This window comes from Sminthopsis crassicaudata, chromosome 5 (assembly GCF_048593235.1).
Source record: "Sminthopsis crassicaudata isolate SCR6 chromosome 5, ASM4859323v1, whole genome shotgun sequence".
In the NCBI taxonomy this organism is placed as follows: domain Eukaryota; kingdom Metazoa; phylum Chordata; class Mammalia; order Dasyuromorphia; family Dasyuridae; genus Sminthopsis; species Sminthopsis crassicaudata.
The window spans coordinates 289,736,771-289,753,177 of NC_133621.1; the positions used below are offsets into that span (position 1 = coordinate 289,736,771).

The following is a 16,407-nucleotide window of genomic DNA, read 5'->3' on the forward strand; positions in this document are numbered from 1 at the left end:
GAAAGTAGTTTTAAAGAGCAATGTTGAGGCTTCATAACAGAAAAACACGCCAAGTAATTTTTGCTTCATTAAAAACTGTCCCCAAGTTGACTGGACTATCTCAAGAGGCTTTGCCATCTCTGCCTTATATCATTCCCCACAAAATGACTGAACTTCAGAGATGGAAGGGACTGTAGCTCCTTCTTCTTGGTGGTGGTGGTAGTCTTTCGCTTTCAAAGAGGACCAGCAGTGAGCTAATCATATTTCCACTTAGAAGTTTCTTTACAATATATCCCACAAGTGGTTGTTTAGTCTTTTTTAGTCCCCATCAAGTGAGAGGGAATCCACCGCCTCTCAAGGCAGCCTACTTTGGGGCAGCACCAACTATTAGGTATATTTATACTTGAGGCAAACAGAGATTAGTAACTTACCCAGGATCATAGAGTTAGGAAGTATTTGAGAATAAATCTGAACTCAGGTCTTCCTGACTCAGGCCTACTTTTCTCTCTCTTCACTGCTTCATATAACTTCCTCAAGTCAAAATATAGCAGAATTAGAGTTGGGGAAACTGAGTTTAAATCCTATCCTGACACTTAATAGTTGGGTAAGGGAAGAGGGAAGAGAGGAAGGGAGGAAGGAAGGGAGAAGAGAGAGAGAGGAGGGAAGGAGGCAGGAAGAGAGAAAGGGAAGGGAGAAGGGAAGGAGGGAAAGAAAAAGGAAGGAAGGAAGGGAATGAAGGAGGATAGAAGAAAGGAAGGAAGGTAGAAGGATAGAAGGGAGGAACGAAGAGAGGGAAGGACAAAGGGAGGGATAAAGAAAGGGAGGGAAGGAGGGAGGGAGGGAGACAAAGAGAAAGGGAGAAAAGGAGAGAGGAATAGGTAGGGAAGAAGGAGAAGGGAAAGGAGGGAAGAGAAGAAAGGAAGAAGGAAGAAAGGAAGAAAGGAAGAAGGGGAAATGGAAGGAAGGAAAGTAGAAGGGAAGGAGGGAATGAAGGAGAAAGAAAAGAATGAAGGAAGGAAGGAAGGAAGGAAGGAAGGAAGGAAGGAAGGAAGGAAGGAAGGAAGGAAGGAAGGAAGGAAGGAAGGAGAGGGGAAGGAAGAAAGAAAGAAGAAAGTGAGGACAAATTATTTAACTTGAGCCTTAAGTTTTCTCAACTGTAAAATGGAGATGATGATGATGAGGATACCTATAGCATTTCCTTATAGAGCTGTGGGGGCCTTTTATGTTTAAAGCTTAAATCTCTGTATAAGTGTCAACCATGGTCATCATGAAATACATTAGATCTGATTCTAATCATGGTTGTATAAGGACTATCCTGCCTTCTTATCCAAGTGGGTTACAACCATTTGGGGGCAAATAGCTCAGTATGTTGATTTCTCTTTGCCTTCTTTCTCCCCCACCTTCATGGGGAATCCATTTCTGGCCTACCCAAAGATCACTACTCACCAGAGTTTGTCCCTGACATCTTCTAGACTTTCTGAAACAAACTAGATGGACTGGAAGGCCTGGTCTTGATAAGGCTGGACCACAGCGACTTTGGAGTCAAATGGTTTGTGTTCTGGCTTGCTTGATAAAGCGTGCTTCAGGTCAAAATGAGAAGCAGAGAGAATTGATAAATGTGCATTCCAGAGCTTGGAGGTCTCGTCTAATCTCAGGAAAAGCCTTGGGTTAGGAGGCTTCTAGATCTACAGCTATAGGGAACTTTAGAGAGTATTTGTCCAAATCCTTCATCTTAATTAGAAAATTGTGAAGTCATTTGCCTTTGAGCCAGGGAGAGGTAGAATCAGGGTGAAATCAGGACTTTTGACTCCTAATCCAGTAATCTTTCCAGTGTTCCTGGATCGACTAGTTTGCTGGAGGACCTTGTAGAGACACTTCAAGGACTCAGCTTCCCCAATCATTCAATCAATCAAAAAGTATTTTCTGTATACTTATTGTGTGCCAAACACTGCTAAGCCAGAAAATGGTCTCTGCCCTCAATTTTTAAGCTTGTTTTTGTTTCCTAGTCCCCTTTGGCAGTCAGTCTAGCAAAACTGCTGGATCTTTTCTCAGAATCATGTTTTAAAATGTATAAAACAAAATACACAGAAGTACAAAGAAAACTAATTTTATTGAAATACATGTATTCAAAATATTGTTTAAAACGTTCATTGACCCCAGGATACCACTTGTCTTCTCTAACATGTGAGATCATTGTCTGTGTTTGATTAGAAAATTCATTGGGAAAGTTCTTTGAAAAGTTCAAGCCACTAGCAAATGTGAAATATTTAAAGTTTCTTTACAATAAGTGCTCAACTTGGGATCAGGAAGACCTGGATTCAAATTCTGCTTCAGATACTTACTGGCAAGTCACTTCACTTTTCTATGCCTCTGTCTCCTCAAATATAATATTAGAGGGTTCGATTCCGTGGTCTCTTATGGTTCTTTCTAGCTCTGCATTTGCAGCCTAGACCATAAGATTTCCATCCCAGTCAGGGAATGGTATTCTGCAAAGGCACCTGGTATAAGATGGTGAAAAAAAATAGCTTCATGTTTTAAGATTTACAATGTATCTTCCTCAATTAAAACCCACCATTTGTATCTTCCAACAGCCTTTTTGCCAAGGTAATATGAGTACTAGTATGCCCATTTTTCAAATGAGCAAATAGATTCTGAGACAGGAAAAGACTGGTTGTTGTTATTGTTCATTTATTTTCAGTTGTGTCCAACTGTTTGTGACCCCATTTGAAGTTTTCTTGGCTAAGATGTTAGAACGGCTTGCCATTTCCTTCTCCAGCTCAAAGAGACTGGCAAAGTTTCATAAACCTAGAAAGGGACAGCTGGGATTCAGTCATCATCCTTTTGTAGGCGAGTCTGGTAGGTGCCTTGTAGTCAGGAGGAAGCATATCTTCTCCTTGCTTATCTGACTTAATAACTAACTGTCCATCAAACCGAGCCACCAAGGATAATCTGATGTCTGGCAAGCTCTCCCTCTGATGTCAGTCTCTTAGAATTCCTAATTTGTTTTATGACTCATCTCAAGGGTCCCCTTCTGCTTGAGGTTTTTCTTGGTCCCCCCTGTTTCTGGAGAACCTCTTTCCCCATCTTTCTGGATTCATTGTATATACAGTGCTACTTTGTCTGTTTAGAAATTTGTTGAATTTGGTATTGGATGCATTTCCAAGAGGAAAAAAAATGCTTCAGCACTCGATGCTCGCTCCACGCTTGTCAGGTTTGGTTGTTGTCTTGGTTGAGTGGTGGGATGGGAGGTTGGCCACACATGCTGTCCAGTCTCAGCTGCCCCTGTTATCACCCTCAGCCAAATGCACAGAATTGTCAGATTGAGCCCACAAACCTGAAGTTATGTGTGAGGGCAAGCAGGTTGAGGGATAGGGTCTGCAGGACAATGTGGCTGGAGGGTATAGACTCTGGGTCCCCAAAACAGTAGTACTAGAAGGGCTATAGAGCAGATTGTGCTCAATAGGAAGAGAAACAACAGGAACAGTGGCAATGGTAGTGACATGAGCAGTGTTAGAAACCCAGAGGGAGGTTCTGGCGGTAGAGGAAACAGGACTCCTGGCAGCCCCAAGACTAGAGAAGCAGCAGAGTCTTAGACTACAAAGGGCATGGGACCATAGCTTCTGCCTTCACACCATGCTTCCCCCCCAAGATAGCTCAGATGAGGAGGTGGGAAGGGGAGTATAAAGGTCAAGGTTCCTTTCAGAAAATGAGTTGAGTCAAGAAGGAAGGAGCCCAGCTGAGTTGGGCTTGATTCTCTATCCTTGGAAGGCCTGTTTTGACCCTTTGGGAATTGAATATTGAGTGGGGAGGGATGGTTAGGCCGTGGACTGGAGATGTATTCCTTATGGGAAAAATTCATTCGGTACTCATCATTTTTTGCCACCGGTAGAACCTTCTGTAACCATTTAATGCTGAGTATCAAGGTACCATTATATATGCCACAGATGCCTAAATGTGTACATTTGGGAATCCTTATTAAAAATGTAAGCTTCTTTTGAGGGCAGAGGTCAGGTAACTTTGGTCTTTATATTCCCCCACTTAGCATAGTGTTTCCACAATGCATCTTTTAACCTATCTGATTTGAACTCCACAAAATTCCCCCTTTAGGTTAAGCTCATCACTACTAAGCTCACCACCATGCTGCTGACTCAGGATCCTGTCCCCTCTGAGTAGAGATTGGAAGATGGAATGTCAAACTCCCTCCAAGGCTTTCCTTTATGTAGTGCAGAAACTGGATTCTCAGATCACACTCCTTTGCATTTTATTTGCTGCTCTGATTTCAACTACAAGATTAAGGTGTACCCCCATTTTCCTCCTGCACTAGGTGCTCCTTGATGTCCCATCCCTTTCCCCTTTTTTCTTTCTTTCTTTTGTGTGCTGTCTGCCCCGAGATACTTACTAGCTGTGTGAGTCTGGGCAAGTCATTTAATACTGTTTGCCGCCATTTCCTCATCTGAAAAATGATCTGGAGAAGGAAATGACAAACCAAGAAAATCCCAAATAGTGTCACAAAAAGTTGGATAAGATTGAAACACTACTGAATGACAGCTCCCTCCTTAAATGAAGGCAGGGATTGCCTTTCTTTTTATTAATTGAATCATCAGTGATTAATAACTTCATAGGTGCTTAATACATATTGGATTGGAACATTATTGCCTGATATAGCATATACTTAACAAGTGCTTGTGGATCGATTCATCAAGGTGAGGGACTGTTTTGCTTTTTGTGGGCAACTCTAATTTTTAGGGATGATGTCAATTTGAAAAGATGTTTCCTCCTCTAGGAACTTCCTGGACCAATGAAATCATGGTCCACTCCTGCTCCTTATCCTTATCCTCTATATTTCCAGTGCTGAGGAGAGCATCTTGCACATCACAGGTGTTTAATGAATGTCTAGTGAAGAGAAATGAATACGAGCTCAGTGATTGACATTTGTTTCTGTTTTGATTCTGTGTCATTTTTTCATGAAAAAATCTAGGATCCTAATCAAACTATTCATTCAATAAGCATCTATTACTGTGTCCCAGACACTATTCTAGGACTAGAGATAGAAAAAAAAAAAAAAAAAAAAAAAGATGGTGCAATCTCTGCCCTCAAGCTGCTTCCATTCTGTTGAGCAAATTTGCATTCTCTATTCCATACTCAATAAATGTTTGCTAAGGAAGAAATGGGAGGCATCCAGATAACTAGAAATTAATCTTTTAATTGACAAAACTCTTTTCAAAAACATTTAAACTATATTTGAAAGAAAAATTTCTGGAATATGTTCTACACAACAATGTGGTAAAACTGTTCAGTGGGGTAATTGTGCTCGGAGATGAATTCTCAGGGTGGGAAAAGCCATGGAAGTTTTGTGTCATCTAAGGATTTGCCAGTCGTTTTCCATGGTGAATGACTATATCTATAATAAACCATGAAAGGTCAAAACCAAACCTTTCAAAAAATAGACATGCCTCTGTTGACTGCATTTGAACCAAAAAAAATTTTTTTTTGCTTTTTCCATTAATTAATCAGAGAGAGACAGAGACAGAGAGAGATAGAGAGAGACAGAGAGAGACAGAGAGACAGAGAGAGATAGAGACAGAGAGATAGACAGAGAGAGAGACAGAGAGAGACACACACACACACACACACAGAGAGAGAGAGAGAGAGAGAGAGAGAGAGAGAGAGAGAGAGAGAGAGAGACGCTGATCATCTTTAGATTGGTTCTTACTTGATGCTTAAGACATTCTGATAATGATAAATAGAATAGAAGCTTCCTGAGGAGAAGGATTATTATTATTATTATTATTATTATTATTATTATTATTTTAGTAATCTCAGTATACTAAGTACATAGAGTATGACACACAGTAGATACTAATTGTTTGTTGAATTGGTGAATACACTTGAGATAACCAAATTGTATATTTTGTACCATAGAACTCAATAGTTTTTATTTCATTTAGAAGAATATAATAATAATGGGGTAGCCAGATGGGGGCAGTGGATAGAACACCGGCTCTGGGTCAGGAGGACCTGAGTTTAAATCTGCCCTCAGACACTTAACACTTTCCAGCTGTATGACCCTGTGCAGATCACTTGCAAGGAAAAAAAATAAACAACCTAACTAAAAGAATCTAATAATGACAATAGCTAGTATTTACATAGTGCTTTAAAGTTTATAAAAGGCTTTACAAATATTATCTTTTTTGATTCCCACAACAACCCTTGGAGGTGGATGCTATTAGGAGCCTCGTTTTCCTGATGAGAAAACTGAGGCCCTCAGAGCCACATAGCTAGGAAGTATCTGAGGCCCAATTCGCATGGTTGTGGACATATCTATTTCTGACTTTGTAGCCCAGAGCCATGGTTCCAATCACTGAGTATATTCTGGGTCTGAAATGTCAGTCAGCTTGTCTCAAAGCTCAATAACCAACTGTCACAGAGATGTATGAAGTACGAGGGAGCAAAAGTAGAAGCGGACATGAAAGTTTCCCTTGCTATCTGGCTCCCCGGAGACCTAGTAGCTCACCATGATGTCCTCTCCCTCTTTCAACAAGTCCATTCACAGCTCTTCTAGAAGGTCTTGGTGACATTGTCCTCTGACCCTGGAGCTCTCTCTGTTTATGTGCTGCTGCTAGGCAGCCTCAGAATAAAAGTCTCATTAAGACTATTGGCAGGAGTTGCTGCCTTCATGTCCCTGCCTTTTCTTCCCTATATCTTTTTTCTTCTTTTTAGACAGATTTCTTCATCTGTGGCTTCTCCTTGGCCAAAGGGAAAAAAGCTTTTCATGGCCTATCTACTACAGGTGTCTTCAGCCAATAAGAGGGATGCTTCCTTTACCTTTTTTCTGTTTTTCTCTTTTCTCCTTCTCCCCCTCTCTGCATCTCTCTATTTCTCTCTCTTGTCTTCCCATTCTCTCTTTCTCTCTCTTGTCTCTTCTCTCTCTGTGTCTGTCTCTCATTCTCACTCTCTTTATCTGCCTCTCTCTTTCTTCTCTTATCTCTCTTGTGTCTTATCTCTCTGTCTGATTGTCTATTTCTATTCTTGCCTCTCTTTTTTCCCTCTCATTCTTTCTGTATATTTCTCTCTTGTTTCTTCTCTGTCTCTTTATCTTTCTTTCATCTTCTCTCTCTCTCTTGCATCTTCTCTTTCTCTTGTCTCTTCTCTCTGTGTGTCTCTGTCTCTCTTTATCTCACTCTTTCTCTTTCTCTCTGCCTCTTTCTATCCATTTCTTCCTCTCATCTCCTCCCTCTCTCTTTCTCTCTCTCACTGTCTCTCCCTTTTTTGTCTCTTCTCTCTCTCACTCTCAGTCTCTCTGTTTCTCTCTCTTGTCTCTTCTCTCTGTCTCTAGCTTTATCTCTCTGTTTCCTTCTCCCTCTCTCTCTCTCTATTTCTCTCTTTCTCATCTTTATTTCTTTCTCTCTTACTTTATTTCTCTCTTTTAAATTAATGAAGGAAATTCAGAAAGACCCGGACTTTGTCTCTTCTCTATTTTTCTGCTTTTCTCTTTTCTTTCACCAAACTCTTATGCTTTCAATCTTTCAGTTTCTTCTGGATAGTCATTCACAATATTTTGTTCTTGTTTAATTTTTTTCAGTCATGTATGACTCTTCATGACTCCATTTGGGATTTTTTGTTTGTTTGTTTTTGTTTTTGTTTTTTTGCAAAGATGCTTGGAGCGATTTGCTATGTCCTCCTGCTCATTTGACAAATGAGGAAACTGATGCAAAAAGGATGAAGTGGCTTACCAAGAGTCACAGTCTCAGGCCAGATTTGAAGTCAGGTCTTTGTGCTCTACACTATAGATCCATCTAGCTCTCCTCAGAATGATTTAGACTATTGGATTTCTGAGCACTATATAAATGAGGGCTGATTATTAGATTATTATCAGTATACTTCAAGGGATCACAGTAGAGATGGAGAAGCCCTCAAAAGCCATTCTGTTCAATCTCCTCATTTTATACAAAGTGAATTTCATGAAGATTCAGTAATTTGCTCAAGATCATAAAGACTACAAGTGTTGAGGAGGGAATTAAAACTAGGTCCTCTAACTCTATATACTTGGAAGGAGAAGGGGAAAGGAAAAGGGAAGTAAGGTGCTAGATAGCACAATTCTGACTTTGGAATCAGAAAGGTCTGAGTTCAAATCTAGCCTCAGACACACTAGCTGTGTGATCCTGAGCAAGTCACTTAATAGTTAACTGCCTCAGTTTCCTAATCTGTAAAATGGGGATAACAGCACATACCTGCTGGGGTTGTGACAAGCATCAAATGAGGTAATATTAATAAGGTGCATGTTTGGCACATAGTAGGCATTTTCCTTTCCCTTCCTAGGATCAGAAAGTTAGGGCTAGAAGGAGCTTTTAGTCTAATCCTTTCATTATATGAATGAGAGAGTTGAGTCCCAGACAGGATGACTTGTCCAGGGTTACATATGTAGGGAGTAGAAGAAACAAGATTCAAACCCGATATAAATATATCTTTTTTCCTTGTGATAAGCTTCTCTTCTAAATTTGTTGCTTTCCTGAGAAATTATTTGATATCAAGACTCAAATACTCCCAGATTCTAAATATTTTCTCTTTTTCCTCTTTCTTTTTTCTTCTTTCTTCTTTCTTCTTTTTTCTTTTTCTTTCTTTCTTTCTTTCTTTCTTTCTTTCTTTCTTTCTTTTTCTTTCTTTCTTTCTTTCTTTCTTTCTTTCTTTCTTTCTTTCTTTCTTTCTTTCTTTCTTTCTTTCTTTCTTTCTTTCTTTCTTTCTTTCTTTCTTTCTTTCTTTCTTCCTTCTTTCCTTCCTTCCTTCCTTCCTTCCTCCCTCCCTCCCTCCTTCCTTTCTTTTTCTTTCTTTCTTTCTTCCTTTCTTCCTTCCTTCCTTCCTTTCTTTCTTTCTTCTTCTTCTTCTTCTTCTTCTTCTTCTTCTTCTTCTTCTTCTTCTTCTTCTTCTTCTTCTTCTTCTTCTTCTTCTTCTTCTTCTTCTTCTTCTTCTTCTTCTTCTTCTTCTTCTTCTTCTTCTTCTTCTTCTTCTTCTTCTTCTTCTTCTTCTTCTTCTTCTTCTTCTTCCCCCCTCTCGTCATATCACTCTCTCTCGTCTCCTTCCTTCTCTCTCCTTCCTTCACTCCCTCCCTCCCTCCCTCCTCTTTCTCTCTCTCATATGTCTGTCTCTATCATCTGTCTATCTTTCTTCTGATTTCATGAAGGAAATTCAGAATGACTTAGTCTCCTGAATGAAGCCTTCTGTAGCCTCTCATAATATCTTTTGAGTCCAGGCAACAGCACCATGCTACTGTTAAAACTATTAGAATGAGGTCCATTTGGTCCTTCCAGTGATCAACCCCCATTGGATGTGGCCCAACTCCCCAGCTGCTTCATACCAAGATGCTCTATGGGGTATGCTGATCTCAAGACCCCAGTGTAATAATAATCCTGTAGAAAGCAATGACCACAGCGATGGTATTTAAAGACCCATGAAGCCCTAGAGGCAACATTGGGTGACTCACCCAACTATGCCTTCCAAGGCTCTATTCTGCTCCAAATAGAGCATGGCTAGGGCTGAAGTCTGCCAAGAGTGAACTACAGGTCATTAGCTTTTACTCTATGGAGACATGAGGCCAGGCTGAGTGTTAAAAGAATACGATCAAGATTATTTGACAGCAATGGCTAAAATAAAATAATATAAAGGGGGAAACAAAGAATGTCCCTGGGACTTTGCACATGCAGAGTTTGAAACGCAAAAAGAAAAAAAAAACCTTGGTTTAGATGGATTGGAATCTGACAAGGACTTATTACTTTAGAAACATTTTCTAGAGCTTTGGTTACATTGCTTAGATTCTCCCTGTGTGGTGATGAATCTTTCCTGGATATTTTCTTTTCCTATTTGCATTTGCATGTGGCTTACATTACTCTGTGAAAATGTGTGTGTGAGTGTGTGTGTGTGTGTGTGTGTGTGTGTGTGTGTGTGTGTGTAAGAAAGAGAAAAACACATAGAGGAAAAGAAAGCAAAATGGGGTCATAGAGCTGGGGGGGAGAAGTAAGCTTTAGATGCAAAAACATTGGAGAACAGGATGAAGGGAAGGAGAAAGGAAGGAGAGGGCTGGGGATTGGTATAGAGAGAAAGAAAGTGATTGTGGGTAGAGGACTTATGTCAGGAAGGAGATGACACATGGAAAGATATCTCATTATTTTTTAGCATGTGGGATACACTTTTATGTGTGGGTCCTCAGAAAACTACCCAATGTTAAAGATATTTTGTGGGACCTCATCCACTCAAAAAATTCATGAACCCCTATTGGATTATCATTTTAATAGATACTACTAGTTCAAAGTAAGGCTATTTTAATAGGATAATATTGTAAGAAAAGTAGCAATAGAATATTTCCTCTATAAAGTTGGGGGATTCAATGCAGAAAGATCATATGGAGAAGTCATACATACATTCCTTCTTAGGAATCACCAAGTCAAAAAATTTGGAGAAACAATTTATGTCTTTTGTGATGAAGGGCTATTAATATCCTATATTAATGTCATCATGCTGCTATTGAGGGACTCTTGCAATTGATCTTTTGGGGGCCTGCTCCCTCACTGGGTATCATGATTCTTTCTACCTTTTTCTTGAGTTTTTCTTACTTCTACTCACCAAGAGGGCTTCAGTTAGAGTTCCTATCAGCTGAGGAATTGGATCTGCCATTTTTCTGCTAATTTAGAGCCTTCAATTTTCTTTTTGCTTTTTTCTTTTTTTTTTTGCTGAAGCAATTGGAGTTAAGTGACTTGCCCAGGGTCACACAGCTAAGAAGTATTAAGTATCTGAGGCCAGATTTGAACTCAGAGCCTCCTGACTTCAAGGTTGGTGCTCTATTACTGTGCCATCTAGGTGCCTCCTGGCCTCCAGTTTTCTATCTCCTTTCTCCATAATACTTTGCAAACAACTTCATATTATAAATTGATATGACTTTTGGCTGCCATAACTCTCTCTTTGGGAAAGACATCAAGTAGTTATTAGCTGAGACTATTTCTAACGTCTTTTGTTTCCCAATGGTAGCAATTGATTCATATCCTAGGAAGTGGTGATTATATCAACATCTGTTCTTTTATCCATTTCCTATATTTCCAAGTTAACAGATTATTTAAATGGTCAGGTTAGGGTTGACTCAACAGCAGACCATAACTTGTTAGTTTTATTCTTTTTTTAAAATTGCTATATCTTTTTCTTTAATGTGTGCAGCTCATTATATAACTACAATTTTTGTCTCTTCTTGATTCTTATCATTAAATTATGATTTATAATATTTGTCTTTAACACCACCAAGAGTGTCGTCATAAATAAATATGATTTTTATCAATGAGATTGGCAGTATAGAAGATGCACTATATTGTTTGCCTTGCCAGTATGCACTAATGATTACATATCCTTTCCATTTGCTCTTTAGTTAAAATCTTGGAAGTATAATGCCATCTCCATTACTTGAAGGCACCACGGATTAAAGTACATGTTGATTTAATTTTTAGACTTCTTCTATCACCCCATTATCTGCAATAGATGTAGATGCCTTGGCTGTAGTTTATCTTCATGGTGATTTTGTTTGTTTTGGTTTTTGTTTGTTTATTTAAGTAAATGGTCGTGGAGCTCTGCAATATGAGTTGGTTCAGTCTCCAGTGAAATGATTCTTCTTGTGGTATTTGGATGCACAACAAAGCCAATACTGCCAAATCTTTATTTGCCTCTCCCAGAGAACCATTGAACCATCCTTCCATTTAGCTATACTTTCTCTGGATCCTCCAGTTTCATTCATAGCAAGAATTTCAAGGATAATAAGATTCATTTTAAGGATGATAAGATTTCAGATTTCAACAAATGGATTTTCTGCTTGTTAGTCTCTGTACAACTTCGTTCTGTACAACAACAGTCTAGAAACTCTCCCCTTTTCTATTGATTTGTTTTTATCGCTAAGAAAGCACAGGAGTGAGGGACATTGTATATTTGGGTTTGGGGAGTGGTTTCGTGGTCAAAGAATTTTTTATCACTAAATATCCAACCTAATGGAGAATGATCATTTTCATACTTAGCTTTCTTGGCCTCCAGGAAGCATAGATAGTCTGTTAACCATGATTGTAGCTGAAGTATTTCCAGCTTAATGAAGTTGCTCTGAGCTTACACTTCTTGAGGATGACCTTTGAGAATCAAGACCATCTTTTCACCATGTTTGAAGATCAGCACAGAACTTTGGAAGGGAATTCAGCATTAAGTGTGAAGGATCATTGAATTATTGAATTAGAACTGGAAAGGACCTTAGAATCCATATAGCTCAAACCCCACTTTCTTAAAAAAAAAATTCTTGAACAGATTCAGAGAGGTTAAGAGATTTGCTTAGGGTGACCTAGCTCATAAGCATCTGAGGCAGAATTCAACTTTAGATCTTTCTGACTCCAGCATTCAATCAGTGTCTTCAATTCCATTTGGACAGCAACCTTATGTTCATTACTTGCACATCTCTAGCAATAGATACTGTACTGGGTTTTATACATATTGTAGCTCTATAATGCGTCTATGATTTCGTTGATATGGATACTCTGTCCATTGCTGGAGATTGTGATCTCTGAACACTTTGAGGATCCCCTCTCCCCTGAGATTTAATGGTCCTGATTTACATTGTGGTAGATGCTATTTGGAATATTAAGAAGTATAAGATTTGATCAGCTCCTGCTCTCACTTCAGGCAAGTCAATTTAGCTCTGTGGGCCTCAGTTTCCCCATCTAACAAAGTGAAAATATTGAACTAAATGCTCTCTAAGACCACTTTTAGTTGTAGATCTAGGATATTAGGAATGGAAGTTCAGAAAAGGGAATTATGGATAGTCATTTTACTTCTCTCAGTCTCATTTTCCTCATCTGAAAGTGAGGGAATTGGAGCAGATGGTCTCTGAAATGTCTTCCAGATGTAGAGCCATGATCCAATGACTTTTGGCTTTAATTGGGTTGTAAGAAGTTAATCAGTGAAACACATCATTGATCAATCAATTAACATTCATTACATAGCTATTGTGTGACAGACATTAGTTGTAATCTTGTCCAAGTCATTTAGTCTAAGCCTCAGTCTCCCCAACTAGACAAAGGGTATAATGATATTTTTACTTCCTATCTCATATGACAATGGATATTCACATTTAAAGAAAGACTCATCCTTGGCAACAATCCCCTTATATCTCATCAGTTCACACGGTTGTGATCCAGAGCTATTTTTATTCAAAATATAAAACTTCTTTCAGTTAACAAAAGTTTTTATAAGAAATAAGAGTAGACTCTCAGTAAAACTGTGATGGAGATAGCCAGGGGCTCTATATTCCAACTCTTGTCAATGGAGTGCTTGTAGATGTTTTAACAACTGTCTCTCTGAGGGAAAAAATTATACACATAATTACATATTCAGCTTATCCTGAATTACCATCACTTTCTCTGTCTCTCTTTTTTTTTTTTAAATTAGACAATCAACAAAAAATAAATGAAGCCCTGTTTTGAGCAGTTGCCTAGTCCTGAGGTATAGATGCTCACACTGAAAATCTAATGATATGTTCTGGTTAATATGTCTATAGGACATATTATAGGAATCATCACTGTCATCATTTGTAAAAATCAACCCTCTGGAAAGCTTATACAGCAATCCTTTGCATCTTAGTGTAAACTTAAGCTATGGTATGAAAATTCTTCATTGGGAACTCCTTGCACCAATAAAATTACAAGTCCTGCTCTGGTCCCTATCATGATTACTTTCCCCAGTTCCTGAAAGATAAGTATTATCTCTACAGTTTTGGCTAGAAGATGGAGAAAAGGCTAGACAGCCTTTTGGACATTCAACAGGATTTTAAGAGGTCTGACACACTAATCCCTGACATTAACACATAACTGATTTAAAAGCCAAATTCTCATGGTAATATCACATGGTTGCAAATCTTGGGATATCACAAACTCTGAGAAATCAAAATTAGGGTTAACAAATGCAATAGAAATATGTCCAGTGGATATAAGTGTGCAACATAACCCCACCAATGATTTGTGAGCATGAGGCAACATGGACAAGATCAGCCCAGAAATGTACATATGTATTAAAAAGAAGATCTTCTCTTGCTCCATTCCACTTAACTCAATTCAACAAACATTTGTAACCACAAAGAGCTGATAATACAAGAACAAAAGCAAACAAATACCTCCCACTTTGAAGGAGCCTTACACAAGTAGGCTACTTGTCTCCTTCTTAGCTGACTGAAAAGCAACAACAAAGGTTTGCAAAGGACTTTGATCTTCAGAACAACCTTGGGTGGTAGGAACTATTATTATCCCTATTTTGCCGAAGAGGAAACTAAGGCTTAGAGTTGGTCAGTCAATGCTAAGCATCTGAGGCAAGATTCAAACTCATCTCTTTTTGACTCCTAGCTTAGCACTTTATCTCCTTACTTCTGTCACCTATAAGCCATGGCTCTCTGGACGAGGAAGTGGCAGGATGCATTTTGAAATGTAGGTGATATAGAAAGAAAAGCTAGCAAAACAAATGAATATTTTTTCAAAGAAAAACATCCACTCTTGGGACCTTCTCTCCGATTGGGCTTGGCTAAGCAGTTAGCTTCATTCCCAGTACAGTAATTCTAATGGGAAAGATTGCAAACATCCCCTTGCATTTTCTGATCCTCTCCATTCTCTTGTACACAACGCCAAGACCTTGAGAAATAAGATAAGAGGCCTGAGGGAAATCCAGTCCTTCACCGGCAAGAGAATAAACACAGACATTCCAGATTAGAATTGGTCTGTGGCTTTCCAGAACTTTTGAATTCAGGGATTTTTTGGACAAAATCATTTGCTATTCAATAACATTTTTTAACAGTAATGAGGGCAGCTGCTTGGAGCTTTGTCTTCCCTGACATGTAAAAATGAAAGTCCACTTTAGCCCACTATGCTCCACTATCCCCCTCTGGATTCCAAAATGGCAGTTTTTAGCAGGCTCCACACTACCCTCTAGTGTACAAACTGAGCAATATGGGGGATTTGGAAATTCTCTAGGCCAGGAAGAGCTGAAAAGAAATTGTAGAAGGAAAGATGTGATTCCTTCTAGTCCCACATGAATGAACGAATGAATGAATGAATGAATGAATGAATGCAGCATTTATTGGTGATGAATGATGGGAGAAGCTGGGGGCTCAGGAAAAATGAAGAAGGACTCTTTACCAGGATAGAGAATACACTTACCATTAGCTCCCCATAAGATGAAAGAAATTTGGCTCCATAAGCTCTGACGGTTCCATTCTATTTGTAGAGACCAAATTCTACCATAAACCAATGGAGCTGATCATGCAAAAGAGAAAAAACAAATGGTTGGAACCAATTGTTTCAGAAATAGCATTAAAGAATGGAAAGATACCAGGGGATTTTGAAAGATCATTCCAGTTGGAAATGATCCTCTCATTTCTCTGACTACTTGCCTCCCTTTTTAAATTGACCTCTCTTATGTAAAACTCATGGAATCAAAAAGACAGTGTGGTATAGTGGATAAAGTGTTAGGCCAGGAAGACCTGGTGAGTTAGAATCCTACGTCAGATTCTTTCCAATTTTATGACCCTGGCCGAGTTACTTAATCTTCCTCTGGGCCTCAGTTTCTTTCTCTGTAAAAAATAGAGGTTATAAGGTTTAACATATATTGGATTAGTTGCCATTTAGGGGAGGGGGTTAAGGGGAAGGAGGGAAAATTTGGAACACAAAGTTTTGCAAAAATCAATGTTGAAATATTATTCATGCAAATGTTTTGAAAATAAAAAGCTTTAATTTTTAAAAAAGAAAAAAAACAGGGGTTATACCAGAAGATCCCCTCAAGTCCTTTCTAAATCCAAAACTATGATCCTATAACTGGAGTGATTATTTCATTGGTGGAGAGAACTTCCACATTAGGAAACCCCTTTTCCAAATTAAGCTTAGTAACTTCTCTAAAATTTATAGCTTTAGTTCCCTGGAGAGCAGGTCACTCAGAAGTTAGGTGACTTGTCCAGTAGCACGCAGACAACTTATATCAAAGACAGAATTATCCTATGCAAAATAAGTACCTTGATAAATGAGTGTGTTGAACAGAATCAAATTTAGCCCATGTTTTCCCCACTGTTTTGATTACCTACGCACCAGAATTAGGCTTATTTCATTTTCTCAAATGTACTCATTCTTCAAGGTCTAGCCTAGATTCTGCTTCCTGTATGAAACCTTTCCTGGTGACTCCAGTCCACAATGATATCTCACTACACACTCAGGAAATGCAGTCATTGTAGCTGAACATTCATATACTATCTATAGAAATGAGGAGTTTGGTCCATGTAATCTAAGAGTACTTCCAACTCTAATAAATATTCTTTTTCTCTTCAGCTTTGATTTATAGATCTTTCAGTGGCAGTGTTGAAGAGAGTCTCCACTCAGATGTGACCTG

At 38.8% G+C, this 16,407-nt stretch overlaps 1 pseudogene; it reads right to left on the minus strand.

Moving 5' to 3' along the window:
* Positions 1-16,407, minus strand: part of LOC141544002 (tyrosine 3-monooxygenase-like) — a 106,080-nt pseudogene that overhangs the window by 57,998 nt on the left and 31,675 nt on the right.